The 17,646-nt window shown below is 41.8% G+C and overlaps 1 protein-coding gene across 2 annotated transcripts in view; it reads right to left on the reverse strand.

Annotated features, from left to right (window-relative positions):
- LOC128691938 (uncharacterized) overlaps positions 1-17,646 on the reverse strand; it is a 181,929-nt gene that overhangs the window by 56,362 nt on the left and 107,921 nt on the right. The window lies entirely within an intron of this gene.

Raw genomic sequence — 17,646 nt, forward strand, 5'->3', positions numbered from 1 at the left:
ATTCTTTTTGTTGTTTAAGCAGACTGTTCTGGTTGCCAGTCGGTCAAGAAGTTAGTTTATTTGAGGACTTTGTCAGTCATTTGTTTAAGTCTAGTCGAGTCGTGAGACATAGTGAACTACTTAGAGCACTTACACACATACATACTTACTTGTACATATTTGTAATATCTTATTAAATGTTAATGTACCAGACGGTACTTAAGAATTATAAATGTGATATGTGCTTTCAGCACAATACTTTTGTATACGAGAGAGATTGATTTTATTTTGATTACTGTGATTAATTTAATTTAATTTAATTTGATAATATACCTCTAGACTTAATAAATTTATTAAATTTTAATTTCTCTAGTTAGTAGCCTACCAGTTGTAATCCTGAAGCACTATTGAATAATACTGATTTCTAATGGATAATTGGACAAGGATACTGACTACTTGTTACGAAAACCCAGTAACAGGCTGGATGCTAGAAGGGCAGTCCTTTCTAGTATTCACTGGAGATCTCTAAGCTTTTAGAATCGCGTTTTTTGTAACAAATGGGGGGCCTGTCCGGGAGGCTCTTGATCCAAGGTGTTGGAGAAATTGTCCATTTTGAAATACTAGTAACTATGGTCAAACACTTTGAGTACTTTCCTAATCTGAAGACTCTGAGTTTAGTCTTGTACAACATACCATGTGGATGTATGTACCTGATTGAGTCTCTTGATCCAAGGAGATGGAAATACTGTTTATGAGTTCTAACTCTAAGACAACCAACACTAAAATTCCTATCAAGATTATAGTTTCCCATAATCACTCTCTCGTAGTACAATTATTTTCGTGATGTATGCCAAAGTGAAACAGTTAATTGATACTCTGACTTTGTCTGAGTTAAGTACATTAAAACTGCAGACGTGTTGGTGAGTAGCCAAATATCTCGGTGTGACGTATAACAGGAATTATACTGCAGAAACTGTCAGAGCGTTAATTAAAGATATATTGTTTCCTGCTCTTACAGAGATGTCTGATTAAGATTCAGATTAAGAAAGCCTAGTGTCACAATTAGGAAGTATGACTCAACTTGATAACTTAGAAGAAAGAGCATCTAAGGCAGAAGTGTCTGAGCCTAGTGAACCTCCGCTCACACCTTCCCGCCTCACTGACACTATAGTACAGAGTGTAGCTGATTGGATGAAGCGTCCTAATACTAGTACAGTGTATGCTACACCTGTATCTACTTATCCTAGACCAGATATAGACTCTCTAGAGATGGCTGGACGAAGTGTCCGACCTAAGGACCGTCCAGACCACGTTAATTTCCCTACTCCTCCATTACCCACTGGTCCTATCTCTCAGGAACAGTTTGAGAGGTTTGAACGCCTCATAATGTTGCAGACTGCACAAATAGAGGCACAGAGGAAATTGAACGAAGAAGATTTCCAAAGAGAAAATGTTCGTCTGGGAAGACAACAGACTGATAGATCACAGGACACATATAATGTGCAGAAAGCTGCATCAATGGTTCCTAAGTTTTTTGAGAGTGACTTAGACACCTATTTTGATGTGTTTGAGAACCAGGCACGTGCTATGAACTGGCCACGTAAGCACTGGGCAACCTTGTTGCATACAGCTTTGACAGGAAGAGCTCAGACTTGTACTGCTGCTTTACCATTTGCCAAGTACATTAGTTATGACGCTGTCAAACAAACTATTCTAGAGACATATAACTTGTTACCTGTAAGTTATCAAAGAGCATTTCGTACGTTACAACGACGACAAGATCAAACTTGTGTAGAATTTGCTCGTGAGAAAAAAGTTGCTTTTGAGAGGTGGACTAGGTCTGCCAAGTGTAACAACTACGACAGCCTTGTTCAGTTGTTACTACACAAAGAGTTTAACAACTGTATGCCTGCTGACATACAAGAATATCTGATCGATCATACTACCTCGGATATTCTGGAAACTGCAGCATTAGCAGACAATTACGAGATTTCTCACAAACTTGTACGTACTAAAAAACAGAGAAACAAGGTAACTAAAAGTTGTCATAGAAGTTGGCAACCTAAATCAGCTGCTCATTGCCGGCCTGATGTACCTGCTACTGTAACTTCTCGTACCTTTACCAGGAAAACTCACAATCCTGAATCCGTCTCTGTGGCTAGACAGAAATCTGATATCGAGAAGAAGAAAGTAAAATGTACATATTGTAACAGAAAAGGACATGCTAGAGAGTATTGCTATAAGTTGGAAAGAGATACGAGAGACAGTCGTGCGGCTGGCGCCCCCACACAAGTCGTATCTTCTTCCGTGCAACAAAGGCACCAAAATCCTAGTAATACCTCTGATTCTACTGTTTTAGATAATATTACTCAGGACTGACTAGCGTCAGAAAGTGTATCTGACGAAAAGATTCGTTCAGCGATGAGTCCTGACTTTTCAAGAGGTAGAATAGGATTTGACGAATCACATCTAACTCAGATAATTACTTTCAGAGACACTGGCAGTTATCTCACGTTATTAAGAGAAGATGTACTGACCATAACTCCTTGAATCACTAAAGACACCCTTCTCCTGCATTATTCTTACTGAGACCTGGCTTAAGCAGGACACATAGATATCTACCCTCTACCAGGATACACAGCAGTTCACAACTGCAGAACAAACCAAGTTGGGGGTGGTATTGCAATCTATTACTCTAACCAATTATCTTGTCTTAGCACCACTTGCTTTAGTGATGAATATGGGGAATACATTTTTGCTAATTTTACTGTAAAAAACCTTAAGACGCCTATAACAATCGGTGCCATTTACCAGATACCTCACACAAACATCCCAAATTTCAGTGAGAAATTAAAGTCACTAATAACAAACAGACAAATGAATAAGCACCACCTTCTCTTAGCTGGAGACTTCAACATCAACCTTGGCTTACTAGATGATCAGCCTGTAACTGATTTCATCAACAATATGAACAACACACTTCTCATACAAACAATAACTAAACCAACCAGGCTCACTGAGACAAGTGCAATGTGGTCTATTGACCACATATGGACCAATATACTAGCCCCCCTTAAATCAGGGATAATCACAGATAGCACTACATACCACTACCCTACCTTCCTCCTGACAAACATTAGTAAACCACCACTTGAATACAACAAAGTCTCATTTAGACTCCATGACGAGGCCTCAGTAAGGAAGTTCACAGCTGACCTAGAGACTGTTGATTGGCCTACAGAATTCTCCAAGGCCAATGGTATTGATGACTGGACAGACATCTTTCTTAACAAATTACTTAGACTATACAACAAACATTGTCCTATAAAAACAAAACAGATCACAAACAAACGGCTTGGTTGCCCATGGCTAACCAGCACCATTCTGAAATCCATTGACAAGAAACACCAATATGAAAAGCAATATAGACAGGGCTTAATACACAAAGATACTCTTAAACACTATTCATCAGCTCTCACCAAAGTAATAAAAAAAGCCAAACAACTATACTACTCCAGTAGATTCACAGACACTAGAGGAGATATAAAAAAGACCTGGAAAACACTCTCTCAGATTCTAGGGACCCACAAACTGAGAAAAACCAAGAATATTGTCCTAACTAAACCTAATGAAACACCACTACATCCCACTGACACAGCTAACAAGATAAACGACTTCTTCTCAAACATAGGATCTAATCTCGCCAGTAAAATCCCACATACCAATGCCCATGCCGGGGACTACCTAGATGGAAATTTCCCTAATTCCTTTTATCTTGCACCAACTGAGCCCACGGAAGTCATTGAGATCATAAAGTCACTTAAAAATAACTCGGGGAATCTGTCTCATGTCCCACCATTACTGTACAAGCGAGTGGCCCATGTCCTTTCGCATGCTATTTCATTACTTTTTAACAAGTCAATAGAGACTAGCACCTTCCCGAAACTACTCAAGATGGCAAGGGTTACACCAATACATAAAGGTGGTGACCCTACAGACTTAAATATTGGAGTATCACAGGATTCATTATTTTAAGAATGAGATTAATATTTCTGTTTATGGTCAAATGAGTGAGCGAGTGTAAGTGTGAACCACCAGGTGGTATTCGTGTAGTTAGTTGACGGGGTGTATCAGGGAGATAAGATGTTTTCTAATGGTAGTTTTGAAGGTGATGAATGTGTCTGCAGTTCTAGAGTTCTCAGGTAGGGTATTCCAGATTTTAGGGCCTTTGACATACATTGAATTTTTGTAAAGGTTTAGTCGGACACGGGGAATGTCGTAGAGATGTTTGTTTCTGGTGTTATGCCTGTGGGTTCTGTCACAACTATCAAGAAAGCGTTTTAGGTCAAGGTTGATATTAGAGTTTAAGGCCCTGTAGATATAGATTGCACAGTAGTAAGTGTGGATGTACTGAACTGGGAGTAAGTTTAGATCTTTGAAGAGTGGGGGGGTGTGCTGCCAGGGATGGGATTTAGTGATTATTCTTACTGCAGCTTTTTGTTGGGTTATTATTGGCTTTAGGTGTGTTGCTGCAGTTGATCCCCAAGCACAAATAGCATAGGTGAGGTATGGATAAATAAGTGAGTGGTATAGTGTGAGAAGGGCATTTTGCGGCACGTAGTATCGTATCTTGGAGAGGATCCCAACCGTTTTGGATACTTTTTTGGCTATATGCTGGATATGGGTGCTGAAATTCAGGTTGTTGTCAAGGTATAAGCCTAGGAATTTTCCCCCATTATTTCTGGTAATTAGAGTGTTGTCAATCTTAATGTTAATTTGTGCATCTCCTGCTCTGCTACCAAACATAATATAGTAAGTTTTGTCAGTGTTAAGCGTAAGTTTATTGGCTGTCATCCAAGTCGATATTTTAATCAGCTCCTCATTCACAATGGTGTTGAGGGTGGCAAGATTAGGGTGAGAGATGACATAAGTCGTGTCATCAGCAAAGAGAATGGGTTTCAGGTGTTGGGATACGTTTGGAAGGTCATTGATGTATATGAGGAAGAGCAGGGGACCAAGGACACTTCCCTGCGGAACTCCAGTATCAAGTGGCCGTGTTGCTGATGCTGTGTCTTTAATGGTGACGTACTGATACCTATTAGTAATGTAAGATTTGAAATAAGCAAGCGCATGGCCTCTTATACCGTAGTGGTCAAGTTTGTGGAGTAGGATTTCGTGGTTTACTGTGTCAAAAGCTTTTCTTAGGTCAATAAAAATTCCTAGTGGATATTCCTTATTTTCCAATGCTGTGTAAAGCAGATCTAGCATTTTTATGATTGCATCATTAGTGCTTTTATTTTTCCTGAATCCAAACTGGCAGGGGTTGAGTATGTTTTGAGCCGTTATAAATGAATACAGTCTCCTGTGCACGAGTTTCTCAAAGATTTTGGATAGCAATGGTAAGTTAGATATTGGCCTATAGTTGTTTAACACGGAAAAGGAAGTGGAGCTGTTGTCAAACTACAACGAATGTTCTCAGAGAAGGGGATTAACAAACCACAATTTATCAGTTGTCAGCAACATGTTCTGGACAGGATTCTCCATTTGGTAATGGATGAAAATCTTGGTGCTAGAACCAGTTCTCCAAACATTGAATATCCATTTGTATCCCAACTGGTGAAGAATTATGAGGAAGCAAAGGCACAGTTTGTTAATGGAACAGAAAAGATCCTCCATAAATCAGGATGGAGAGATGATGTGTAGTTTTTGTACCATCTAACACGAGTGTTTAGATTCTTTGAAGAAAAAGGACACTTTTCTCTGATTAACTTTCAGAAAATTCCAAACATAAGCAATGCGAGGTGGAATTCAAGAGCCATTCTAGCTGTTCTTGCATTCATTCTTATACCTCCAAGACGGAAGACTTTGGAGAAGATATTCAGATTCATTTCATACACCTGGACAGTTTACTGATCAGATGTAACATGAAAATGACTTCAAGAATTTGTCAGAAATATTGAAACCTTACAAATTATTATTATTATTATTATTATAAAAAAGAAACGCTAAGCCACAAGGGCTATACAGCGCTGCGAAACCTTACAAAAAAGCATTGAACTCATTGAAAAGTCACTGGAAGCAGGAGCCGTCCACACTCAATATACCAAGAAGTAATCAGTGTGATGAACGTGCAGTCAAAGTTATGCAGGAACTATATGCTGCCTGCAGAAAGAAAACAAAATGCAACTTTGGTTTGTTCTAAGCAATAAGTAGAAATATATGTACAAACATGATAACAATGATGCTGTAGGCTGTTTTATTTTTTATTAATATTATTACATGCAACAAGTTTTTGTTACTCTTTTTTTTTTCATTTAGCGGTGACATTTTCTAAAAACATTTTGAAATGAAAGGCCAATTTCTTTGCTTTTAAGCAAAAGTTCATCTGATTATAGTGCAGGAATATTACGTTGTAAAGAAATTATAACCCTAGTAAACATAGAAAGATAAAGATATAGATCATATTTCTTTGTAAAGGTTACAATGTGCAATTGCAATTTTGGTTAGTTAATACAAAGAAAGCCACTATAATGCAGGGGTATTTCGGGCAAACTAATCCTAGTACATAATAAGTACTGAAATGTAGACAAGAGTGGTTACCATCTTAATATTCTTAGTTCTTCTTAATACTAATGTGAGGTAGTCAAAGGTAGAGATTTATAAGGATAATAATCTTGTAGTTGCACATAGAAATAATACAAATAATGGTTTAAATAGTACTATTTTATGGGTTAGAAGAAATTTTAATAGACTAGAGGTCAGAGGGAGAGTTGATTACATACTGATTGCAAGTTGTGTTGTTTAGTAATGAGAGATGAGATATATTTTCAACCCTCTCAGTGTCGAGACACCTGTTCACACACTCTCAGTGTCGAGACACCTGTTCACACACTCTCAGTGTCGAGACCACTGTTCACACACTCTCAGTGTCGAGACCACTGTTCACACACTCTCAGTGTCGAGACCACTGTTCACACACTCTCAGTGTCGAGACCACTGTTCACACACTCTCAGTGTCACTCTCAGTGTCGAGACCACTGTTCACAAACCTACTCTCAGTGTCGAGACCACTGTTCACAAACTTACTCTCAGTGTCGAGACCACTGTTCACACACTCTCAGTGTCGAGACCACTGTTCACACACTCTCAGTGTCGAGACCACTGTTCACACACTCTCAGTGTCGAGACCACTGTTCACACACTCTCAGTGTCGAGACACCTGTTCACACACTCTCAGTGTCGAGACCACTGTTCACACACTCTCAGTGTCGAGACCACTGTTCACACACTCTCAGTGTCGAGACCACTGTTCACAAACCTACTCTCAGTGTCGAGACCACTGTTCACAAACTTACTCTCAGTGTCGAGACCACTGTTCACACACTCTCAGTGTCGAGACCACTGTTCACACACTCTCAGTGTCGAGACCACTGTTCACAAACCTACTCTCAGTGTCGAGACCCCTGTTCACACACTCTCAGTGTCGAGACCACTGTTCACACACTCTCAGTGTCGAGACCACTGTTCACACACTCTCAGTGTCGAGACCACTGTTCACACACTCTCAGTGTCGAGACCACTGTTCACAAACTTACTCTCAGTGTCGAGACCCCTGTTCACACACTCTCAGTGTCGAGACCACTGTTCACACACTCTCAGTGTCGAGACCACTGTTCACACACTCTCAGTGTCGAGACCACTGTTCACACACTCTCAGTGTCGAGACCACTGTTCACACACTCTCAGTGTCGAGACCACTGTTCACAAACTTACTCTCAGTGTCGAGACCACTGTTCACACACTCTCAGTGTCGAGACACCTGTTCACACACTCTCAGTGTCGAGACCACTGTTCACACACTCTCAGTGTCGAGACCACTGTTCACAAACTTACTCTCAGTGTCGAGACCACTGTTCACACACTCTCAGTGTCGAGACACCTGTTCACACACTCTCAGTGTCGAGACCACTGTTCACACACTCTCAGTGTCGAGACCACTGTTCACAAACTTACTCTCAGTGTCGAGACCACTGTTCACAAACTTACTCTCAGTGTCGAGACCCCTGTTCACACACTCTCAGTGTCGAGACCACTGTTCACACACTCTCAGTGTCGAGACACCTGTTCACACACTCTCAGTGTCGAGACCACTGTTCAAACACTCTCAGTGTCGAGACCACTGTTCACACACTCTCAGTGTCGAGACCCCTGTTCACACACTCTCAGTGTCGAGACCACTGTTCACACACTCTCAGTGTCGAGACACCTGTTCACACACTCTCAGTGTCGAGACCACTGTTCACACACTCTCAGTGTCGAGACCACTGTTCACACACTCTCAGTGTCGAGACTCCTGTTCACACACTCTCAGTGTCGAGACCACTGTTCACACACTGTCAGTGTCGAGACACCTGTTCACACACTCTCAGTGTCGAGACCACTGTTCACACACTCTCAGTGTCGAGACCACTGTTCACACACTCTCAGTGTCGAGACCCCTGTTCACACACACTCAGTGTCGAGACCACTGTTCACACACTCTCAGTGTCGAGACACCTGTTCACACACTCTCAGTGTCGAGACCACTGTTCACACACTCTCAGTGTCGAGACCACTGTTCACACACTCTCAGTGTCGAGACCACTGTTCACACACTCTCAGTGTCGAGACCCCTGTTCACACACTCTCAGTGTCGAAACCACTGTTCACACACTCTCAGTGTCGAGACCCCTGTTCACACACTCTCAGTGTCGAGACCCCTGTTCACACACTCTCAGTGTCGAGACCCCTGTTCACACACTCTCAGTGTCGAGACCCCTGTTCACACACTCTCAGTGTCGAGACCCCTGTTCACACACTCTCAGTGTCGAGACCCCTGTTCACACACTCTCAGTGTCGAGACCCCTGTTCACAAACTTACTCTCAGTGTCGAGACCACTGTTCACAAACTTACTCTCAGTGTCGAGACCACTGTTCACAAACTTACTCTCAGTGTCGAGACCCCTGTTCACACACTCTCAGTGTCGAGACCCCTGTTCACACACTCTCAGTGTCGAGACCCCTGTTCACACACTCTCAGTGTCGAGACCCCTGTTCACACACTCTCAGTGTCGAGACCCCTGTTCACAAACTTACTCTCAGGGCCGAGACCACTGTTCACAAACTTTCAGTGTCGAGACCCCTGTTCACAAATTTACTCTCGGTGTCGAGACCCCTGTTCACAAATTTACTCTCAGTGTCGAGACCCCTGTTCACAAACTTACTCTCAGTGTCGAGACCCCTGTTCACAAACTTACTCTCAGTGTCGAGACCCCTGTTCACAAACTTACTCTCAGTGTCGAGACCACTGTTCACAAACTTACTCTCAGTGTCGAGACCCCTGTTCACAAACTTACTCTCATTGTCGAGACCCCTGTTCACTAACTTACTCTCAGTGTCGAGACCCCTGTTCACTAACTTACTCTCATTGTCGAGACCCCTGTTCACTAACTTACTCTCAGTGTCGAGACCCCTGTTCACTAACTTACTCTCATTGTCGAGACCCCTGTTCACTAACTTACTCTCAGTGTCGAGACCCCTGTTCACAAACTTACTCTCATTGTCGAGACCCCTGTTCACAAACTTACTCTCAGTGTCGAGACCCCTGTTCACTAACTTACTCTCAGTGTCGAGACCCCTGTTCACTAACTTACTCTCAGTGTCGAGACCCCTGTTCACTAACTTACTCTCATTGTCGAGACCCCTGTTCACTAACTTACTCTCATTGTCGAGACCCCTGTTCACTAACTTACTCTCATTGTCGAGACCCCTGTTCACTAACTTACTCTCATTGTCGAGACCCCTGTTCACTAACTTACTCTCATTGTCGAGACCCCTGTTCACTAACTTACTCTCTTTGTCGAGACCCCTGTTCACAAACTTACTCTCAGTGTCGAGATCCCTGTTCACAAACTTACTCTCAGTGTCGAGACCACTGTTCACAAACTTACTCTCAGTGTCGAGACCACTGTTCACAAACTTACTCTCAGTGTCGAGATCCCTGTTCACAAACTTACTCTCAGTGTCGAGATCCCTGTTCACAAACTTACTCTCAGTGTCGAGACCCCTGTTCACAAACTTACTCTCAGTGTCGAGACCTCTGTTCACAAACTTACTCTCAGTGTCGAGACCACTGTTCACAAACCTACTCTCAGTGTCGAGACCCCTGTTCACAAACCTACTCTCAGTGTCGAGACCCCTGTTCACAAACCTACTCTCAGTGTCGAGACCCCTGTTCACAAACCTACTCTCAGTGTCGAGACCCCTGTTCACAAACCTACTCTCAGTGTCGAGACCCCTGTTCACAAACCTACTCTCAGTGTCGAGACCCCTGTTCACAAACCTACTCTCAGTGTCGAGACCCCTGTTCACAAACTTACTCTCAGTGTCGAGACCACTGTTCACAAACCTACTCTCAGTGTCGAGACCCCTGTTCACAAACCTACTCTCAGTGTCGAGACCCCTGTTCACAAACCTACTCTCAGTGTCGAGACCCCTGTTCACAAACCTACTCTCAGTGTCGAGACCACTGTTCACAAACCTACTCTCAGTGTCGAGACCCCTGTTCACAAACTTACTCTCAGTGTCGAGACCCCTGTTCACAAACCTACTCTCAGTGTCGAGACCCCTGTTCACAAACTTACTCTCAGTGTCGAGACCACTGTTCACAAACCTACTCTCAGTTTCGAGACCCCTGTTCACAAACTTACTCTCAGTGTCGAGACCCCTGTTCACAAACTTACTCTCAGTGTCGAGACCCCTGTTCACAAACTTACTCTCAGTGTCGAGCCCACTGTTCACAAACTTACTCTCAGTGTCGAGACCACTGTTCACAAATTTACTCTCAGTGTCGAGACACCTGTTCACAAATTTACTCTCAGTATCGAGACACCTGTTCACAAACTTACTCTCACTGTCGAGACCCCTGTTCACAAACTTACTCTCAGTGTCGAGACCCCTGTTCACAAACTTACTCTCAGTGTCGAGACCACTGTTCACAAACTTACTCTCAGTGTCGAGACCACTGTTCACAAATTTACTCTCAGTGTCGAGACACGTGTTCACAAACTTACTCTCACTGTCGAGACCCCTGTTCACAAACTTACTCTCACTGTCGAGACCCCTGTTCACAAACCTACTCTCAGTGTCGAGACCCCTGTTCACAAACCTACTCTGTGTCGAGACCCCTGTTCACAAACTTACTCTCAGTGTCGAGACCCCTGTTCACAAATTTACTCTCAGTGTCGAGACCCCTGTTCACAAACTTACTCTCAGTGTCGAAGAATTTAAAAAATAAAAAATTTTCATATGAAATGACAGAGAATCTTTGCTCTTTGATGAAAAACTTACAGAACTGAACTCTCTCAAAGTTAGCAGTCTCAGCGATTTTGTCAAATTTGAGCCCTATTTTCAGCCAATTCCAGTGTTCCCAAGTCGCCCAAACTCATAGCTGTTTCACTAGAACTCCATTTGTTGTATCGACTGAGAACATGAAACTGCCCATTTACCGATTTCAACTACCCAATAAGTGGTCAGAAACTGGCAATTTGGCGAGTTTCACACAAATTTCAAAAGATGCCAGCTTGAAAATAGGGTCCAGAATAAACAATGCAGATATTCCTGGGTATTGTGTGGTTTACATGTTATAAAATACTAATTACAGAGGGGGCCACTAGGACACCTAGCATGGCTAGGCATTTCGAGCAGACTTAGATTAATTCTTAACATTAAATCCTTACAGATTACGGTATTAAGGCTAAGTGACTACATCATAATTTGTGAGTTTAGCAATGTGAATGCTTTTGTTTTGGCACAATATAAGGTGTCTATATTGGAGTATCATAGGCAAACTTATGACTAGTTAGGATTTATTATTTTAAGATTAAGATTAGTATTTCTGGGTTTATAGTCAGTGGGTGAGTGAGTGTAATTGTGAACCACCAGATGGTTATCATGTAGTAAGTTGTCGGGGTGTATCAGGGAGATAAGATGTTTTCTAACTGTAGTTTTGAAAGTGATGAATGTGTCTGCAGTTCTATAGTTTTCAGGTAGGGTGTTCCAGATTTTAGGTCCTTTGAAATACATTGAATTTTTGTAAAGGTTTAGTCGGACACGGGGAATGTCATAGAGATGTTTGTGTCTGGTGTTATGCCTGTGGATCCTGTCACAACTATCAAGAAAGCGTTTTAGGTCAAGGTTAATATTGGAATTTAAGGTCCTGTAGATATAGATTACACAGTAGTAAGTGTGGATGTTTTGAACAGGGAGTAAATTTAGATCTATGAAGAGTGGGGGGGGGGTGTTGCCAGGGATGGGATTTAGTGATTATTCTTACTGCGGCTTTTTGTTGGGTTATTATTGGCTTTAGGTGTGTTGCTGCAGTTGATCCCCAAGCACAGATAGCATAGGTGAGGTATGGATATATGTTAAGTTGAGCAACACCTGCTCTGCTACCAAACATAATATAGTAGGTTTTGCCAGTGTTAAGTGAAAGTTAATTGGCTGTCATTCAAGTCGATATTTTGAGCAGCTTCTCGTTAACAATGGTGTTGAGGGTGGCAAGATTAGGGTGGGAGATGACATAAGTCGTGTCGTCAGTAAAGAGAATGGGTTTCAGGTGTTGGGATACGTTTGGAAGATCATTGATGTAAATGAGGAAGAGCAGGGGACCAAGGGCACTTCCCTGCGGAACTCCAGTATCAAGTGGCCGTATTGATGAGGCTGTGTCTTTAATGGTAACATACTGATACCTATTAGAAAGGTAGGATTTAAAATATGCAAGCGCATGGCCTCTTATACCGTAATGGTCAAGTTTGTGGAGTAGGATGTCGTGGTCTACTATGTCAAACGCTTTTCTTAGGTTAATAAAAATTCTTAGCAGATATTCCTTATTTTCCAATGCTGTGTAAAGCAGGTCTAGCATTTTTATAATTGCATCATTAGCGCTTTTATTTTTCCTGAATCCATATTGGCAGGGGTTGAGTATGTTTTGTGACGTTATAAATGAACATAGTCTCCTGTGCACGAGTTTCTCGAAGATTTTGATAGTAATGGTAAGTATGATATTGGCCTAGAGTTGTTTACGTCTGTTGTGTCACCACCTTTATGTATTGGCCAGTTGGACACATATTGGATGGTGACATCATTTGTTTACTCCCGAACACTGGCAAAAATCGAGCATTTCTTCTACTTTGAGCTATATTTAAAAATACTTTTCATCGTGAAACCAATCAAAATCTCCATTTCTGTAACATCTTCCATTCTATCGAATGAGACCAAGAAAACGTGAATTTTTTTTATCACACTGGCCGATTCCCACCAAGGAAGGGTGGCCCAAAAAAGAAAAACTTTCACCATCATTCACTTCATCACTGTCTTGCCAGAAGGGTGCTTTACACTACAGTTTTTAAACTGCAACATTAACACCCCTCCTTCAGAGTGCAGGCACTGTACTTCCCATCTCCAGGACTCAAGTCCGGCCTGCCGGTTTCCCTGAACCCCTTCATAAATGTTACTTTGCTCACACTCCAACAGCACGTCAAGTATTAAAAACCATTTGTCTCCATTCACTCCTATCAAACACGCTCACACATGCCTGCTGGAAGTCCAAGCCCCTCGCACACAAAACCTCCTTAACCCCCTCCCTCCAACCTTTCCTAGGGCGACCCCTACCCCGCCTTCCTTCCACTACAGACTGATACACTCTTGAAGTCACTCTGTTTCGCTCCATTCTCTCTACATGTCCGAACCACCTCAACAAGCCTTCCTCAGCCCTCTGGACAACAGTTTTGGTAATCCCGCACCTCCTCCTAACTTCCAAATTACGAATTCTCTGCATTATATTCACACCACACATTGCCCTCAGACATGAAATCTCCACTGCCTCCAGCCTTCTCCTCGCTGCAACATTCATCACCCATGCTTCACACCCATATAAGAGCGTTGGTAAAACTATACTCTCATACATTCCCCTCTTTGCCTCCAAGGACAAAGTTCTTTGTCTCCACAGACTCCTAAGTGCACCACTCACCCCTTTCCCCTCATCAATTCTATGATTCGCCTCATCTTTCATAGACCCATCCGCTGACACGTCCACTCCCAAATATCTGAATACATTCACCTCCTCCATACCCTCTCCTTCCAATCTGATATCCAATCTTTCATCACCTAATCTTTTTGTTATCCTCATAACCTTACTGTTTACTGTATTCACTTTTAATTTTCTTCTTTTGCATACCTTACCAAATTCATCCACCATTCTCTGCAACTTCTCTTCAGAATCTCCAAAGAGCACAGTGTCATCAGCAAAGAGCAACTGTGACAACTCTCACTTTATGTGTGATTCTTTATCTTTTAACTCCACGCCTCTTGCCAAGACACTCGCATTTACTTCTCTTATAACCCCATCTATAAATATATTAAACAACCACGGTGACATCACACATCCTTGTCTAAGGCCTACTTTTACTGGGAAATAATTTCCCTCTTTCCTACATACTCTAACTTGAGCCTCACTATCCTTGTAAAAACTCTTCTCTGCTTTCAGTAACCTACTTCCTACACCATACACCTGCAACATCTGCCACGTTGCCCCCCTATCCACCCTGTCATACGCCTTTTCCAAATCCATAAATGCCACAAAGACCTCTTTAGCCTTATCTAAATACTGTTTACTTATGTGTTTCACTGTAAACACCTGGTCCACACACCCCCTACCTTTCCTAAAGCCTCCTTGTTCATCTGCTATCCTATTCTCCGTCTTACTCTTAATTCTTTCAATAATAACTCTACCATACACTTTACCAGGTACACTCAACAGACTTATCCCCCTATAATTTTTGCACTCTCTTTTATCCCCTTTGCCTTTATACAAAGGAACCATGCATGCTCTCTGCCAATCCCTAGGTACCTTACCCTCTTCCATACATTTATTAAATAATTGCACCAACCACTCCAAAACTATATCCCCACCTGCTTTTAACATTTCTATCTTTATCCCATCAATCCCGTTGCCTTACCCCCTTTCATTTTACCTACTGCCTCACGAACTTCCCCCACACTCACAACTGGCTCTTCCTAACTCCTACAAGATGTTATTCCTCCTTGTCCTATACACGAAATCACAGCTTCCCTATCTTCATCAACATTTAACAATTCCTCAAAATATTCCCTCCATCTTCCCAATACCTCTAACTCTCCATTTAATAACTCTCCTCTCCTATTTTTAACTGACAAATCCATTTGTTCTCTAGGCTTCCTTAACTTGTTAATCTCACTCCAAAACTTTTTCTTATTTTCAACAAAATTTGTTGATAACATCTCACCCACTCTCTCATTTGCTCTCTTTTTACATTGCTTCATCACTCTCTTAACCTCTCTCTTTTTCTCCATATACTCTTCCCTCCTTGCATCACTTCTACTTTGTAAAAACTTCTCATATGCTAACTTTTTCTCCCTTACTACTCTCTTTAAATCATCATTCCACCAATTGCTCTTCTTCCCTCCTGCACCCACTTTCCAGTAACCACAAACTTCTGCTGAACACTCTAACACTACATTTTTAAACCTACCCCATACCTCTTCGACCCCATTGTCTATGCTCTCATTAGCCCATCTATCATCCAATAGCTGTTTATATCTTACCCTAACTGCCTTCTCTTTTAGTTTATAAACCTTCACCTCTCTCTTCCCTGATGCTTCTATTCTTCTTGTATCCCATCTACCTTTTACTCTCAGTGTAGCTACAACTAAAAAGTGATCTGATATATCTGTGGCCCCTCTATAGACATGTACATCCTGAAGTCTACTCAACAGTCTTTTATCTACCAATACATAATCCAACAAACTACTGTCATTTCGCTCTACATCATATCTTGTATACTTATTTATCCTCTTTTTCCTAAAATATGTATTACCTATAACTAAACCCCTTTCTATACAAAGTTCAATCAAAGGGCTCCCATTATCATTTACACCTGGCACCCCAAACTTACCTACCACACCCTCTCTAAAAGTTTCTCCTACTTTAGCATTCAGGTCCCCTACCACAATTACTCTCTCACTTGGTTCAAAGGCTCCTATACATTCACTTAACATCTCCCAAAATCTCTCTCTCTCCTCTGCATTCCTCTCTTCTCCAGGTGCATACACGCTTATTATGACCCACTTTTCGCATCCAACCTTTACTTTAATCCACATAATTCTTGAATTTACACATTCATATTCTCTTTTCTCCTTCCATAACTGATCATTCAACATTACTGCTACCCCTTCCTTTGCTCTAACTCTCTCAGATACTCCAGATTTAATCCCATTTATTTCCCCCTACCGAAACTCCCGTACCCCCTTCAGCTTTGTTTCGCTTAGGGCAAGGACATCCAACTTCTTTTCATTCATAACATCAGCAATCATCTGTTTCTTGTCATCCGCACTACATCCACGCACATTCAAGGTGTATTTTCTTCTTCTCTTTTCTTCAAAAGAGAAGAAGAAAATACACCTCAAAGTTGACGTTTTAAACAAAAACACGATCGGAGTTTTTTTTTCTCATTAAGCACTTCGTGCTGCAGGATTTTTTTTATACTGTGCACACTGACCATGTAGACCCATTCTCTCACATGTAAGTCTACCAGCTTTCTCCTGCTAGATTTGAATCCACTAAAATTTTGGTGTAATACTACTGCACCGGTACTATGGCACCGACAGTGAAAGGGTTAAGCACGGCCCTAAATTTATAAGCAGTCGGGGGATCTTTTACTTGCACAAGTAGTGAATTCCAGATCTTCTGCCCTTTATGTGCATTGCATTTATACATGGTGAGAGTCTGACACGAGGGATGTCTCATATATTAAGTAAGTTCAGGGTTTTGAAAAGTGGTGAGGTGTACTGTCTAGCACAGGAGTTGGTAATCATTTGTTGGGTTATTAAAGGTTTAAGGTGGTTGGCCGTAGTTGATCCCCAGGCACAAATACTACAAATGAGGTAGGGATATATTAGAATGATATGGGGTATGGAGAGTCACTTGGGGAACATAGTACTGTGTCTTGGAAAAAATCCCTAGGATTAAGAGATTTTCTTGGATATGTGCTGGATGTGGGAAGGAAATTTAAGATTACAATCAAGGAGTAGACCTAGAAATTTACCCTCAGTGTGTCTTGTAATAAGGAAACCATTTATCAATATGTTAAGTCGGATATTTAAGGCTCAGTTTCCAAACAGCATGAAGTATGTTATGTATATATTGAGTTTTTTTGCTGGTCATCAGCCAGGTAAATATTTTTTGCAGTTTGTTGTTTGCAGTGTCTCTAAGTATGGCTGGGTTTCAGTGGGAGAAGACATACGTAATGTCATCTGTAAAAAGAACTGGTATAAGGAGTAGAGATGCACTGGGGAGATCATTGATGTAGATGAGAAGTGGGCCTAGGATACTACCCTGGAGCACTCCGACAGCTACAGCCTGGGTAGTGGAGTTAACTCCATTTGCGTATACATACTGGTGTTTACTGCTGAGATAGGATTGCAGGTAATCGAGGGAATGTCCTCTGATGCCATAATGGTCTAATTTTAGGTGCAAGAGATTGTGACCCACTGAATCAAATGCTTTCAGTAGGTCTATGAAGAGCCCCAGTG

Source organism: Cherax quadricarinatus, chromosome 75, assembly GCF_038502225.1.
Source record: "Cherax quadricarinatus isolate ZL_2023a chromosome 75, ASM3850222v1, whole genome shotgun sequence".
Classification (NCBI taxonomy): Eukaryota; Metazoa; Arthropoda; class Malacostraca; order Decapoda; family Parastacidae; genus Cherax; species Cherax quadricarinatus.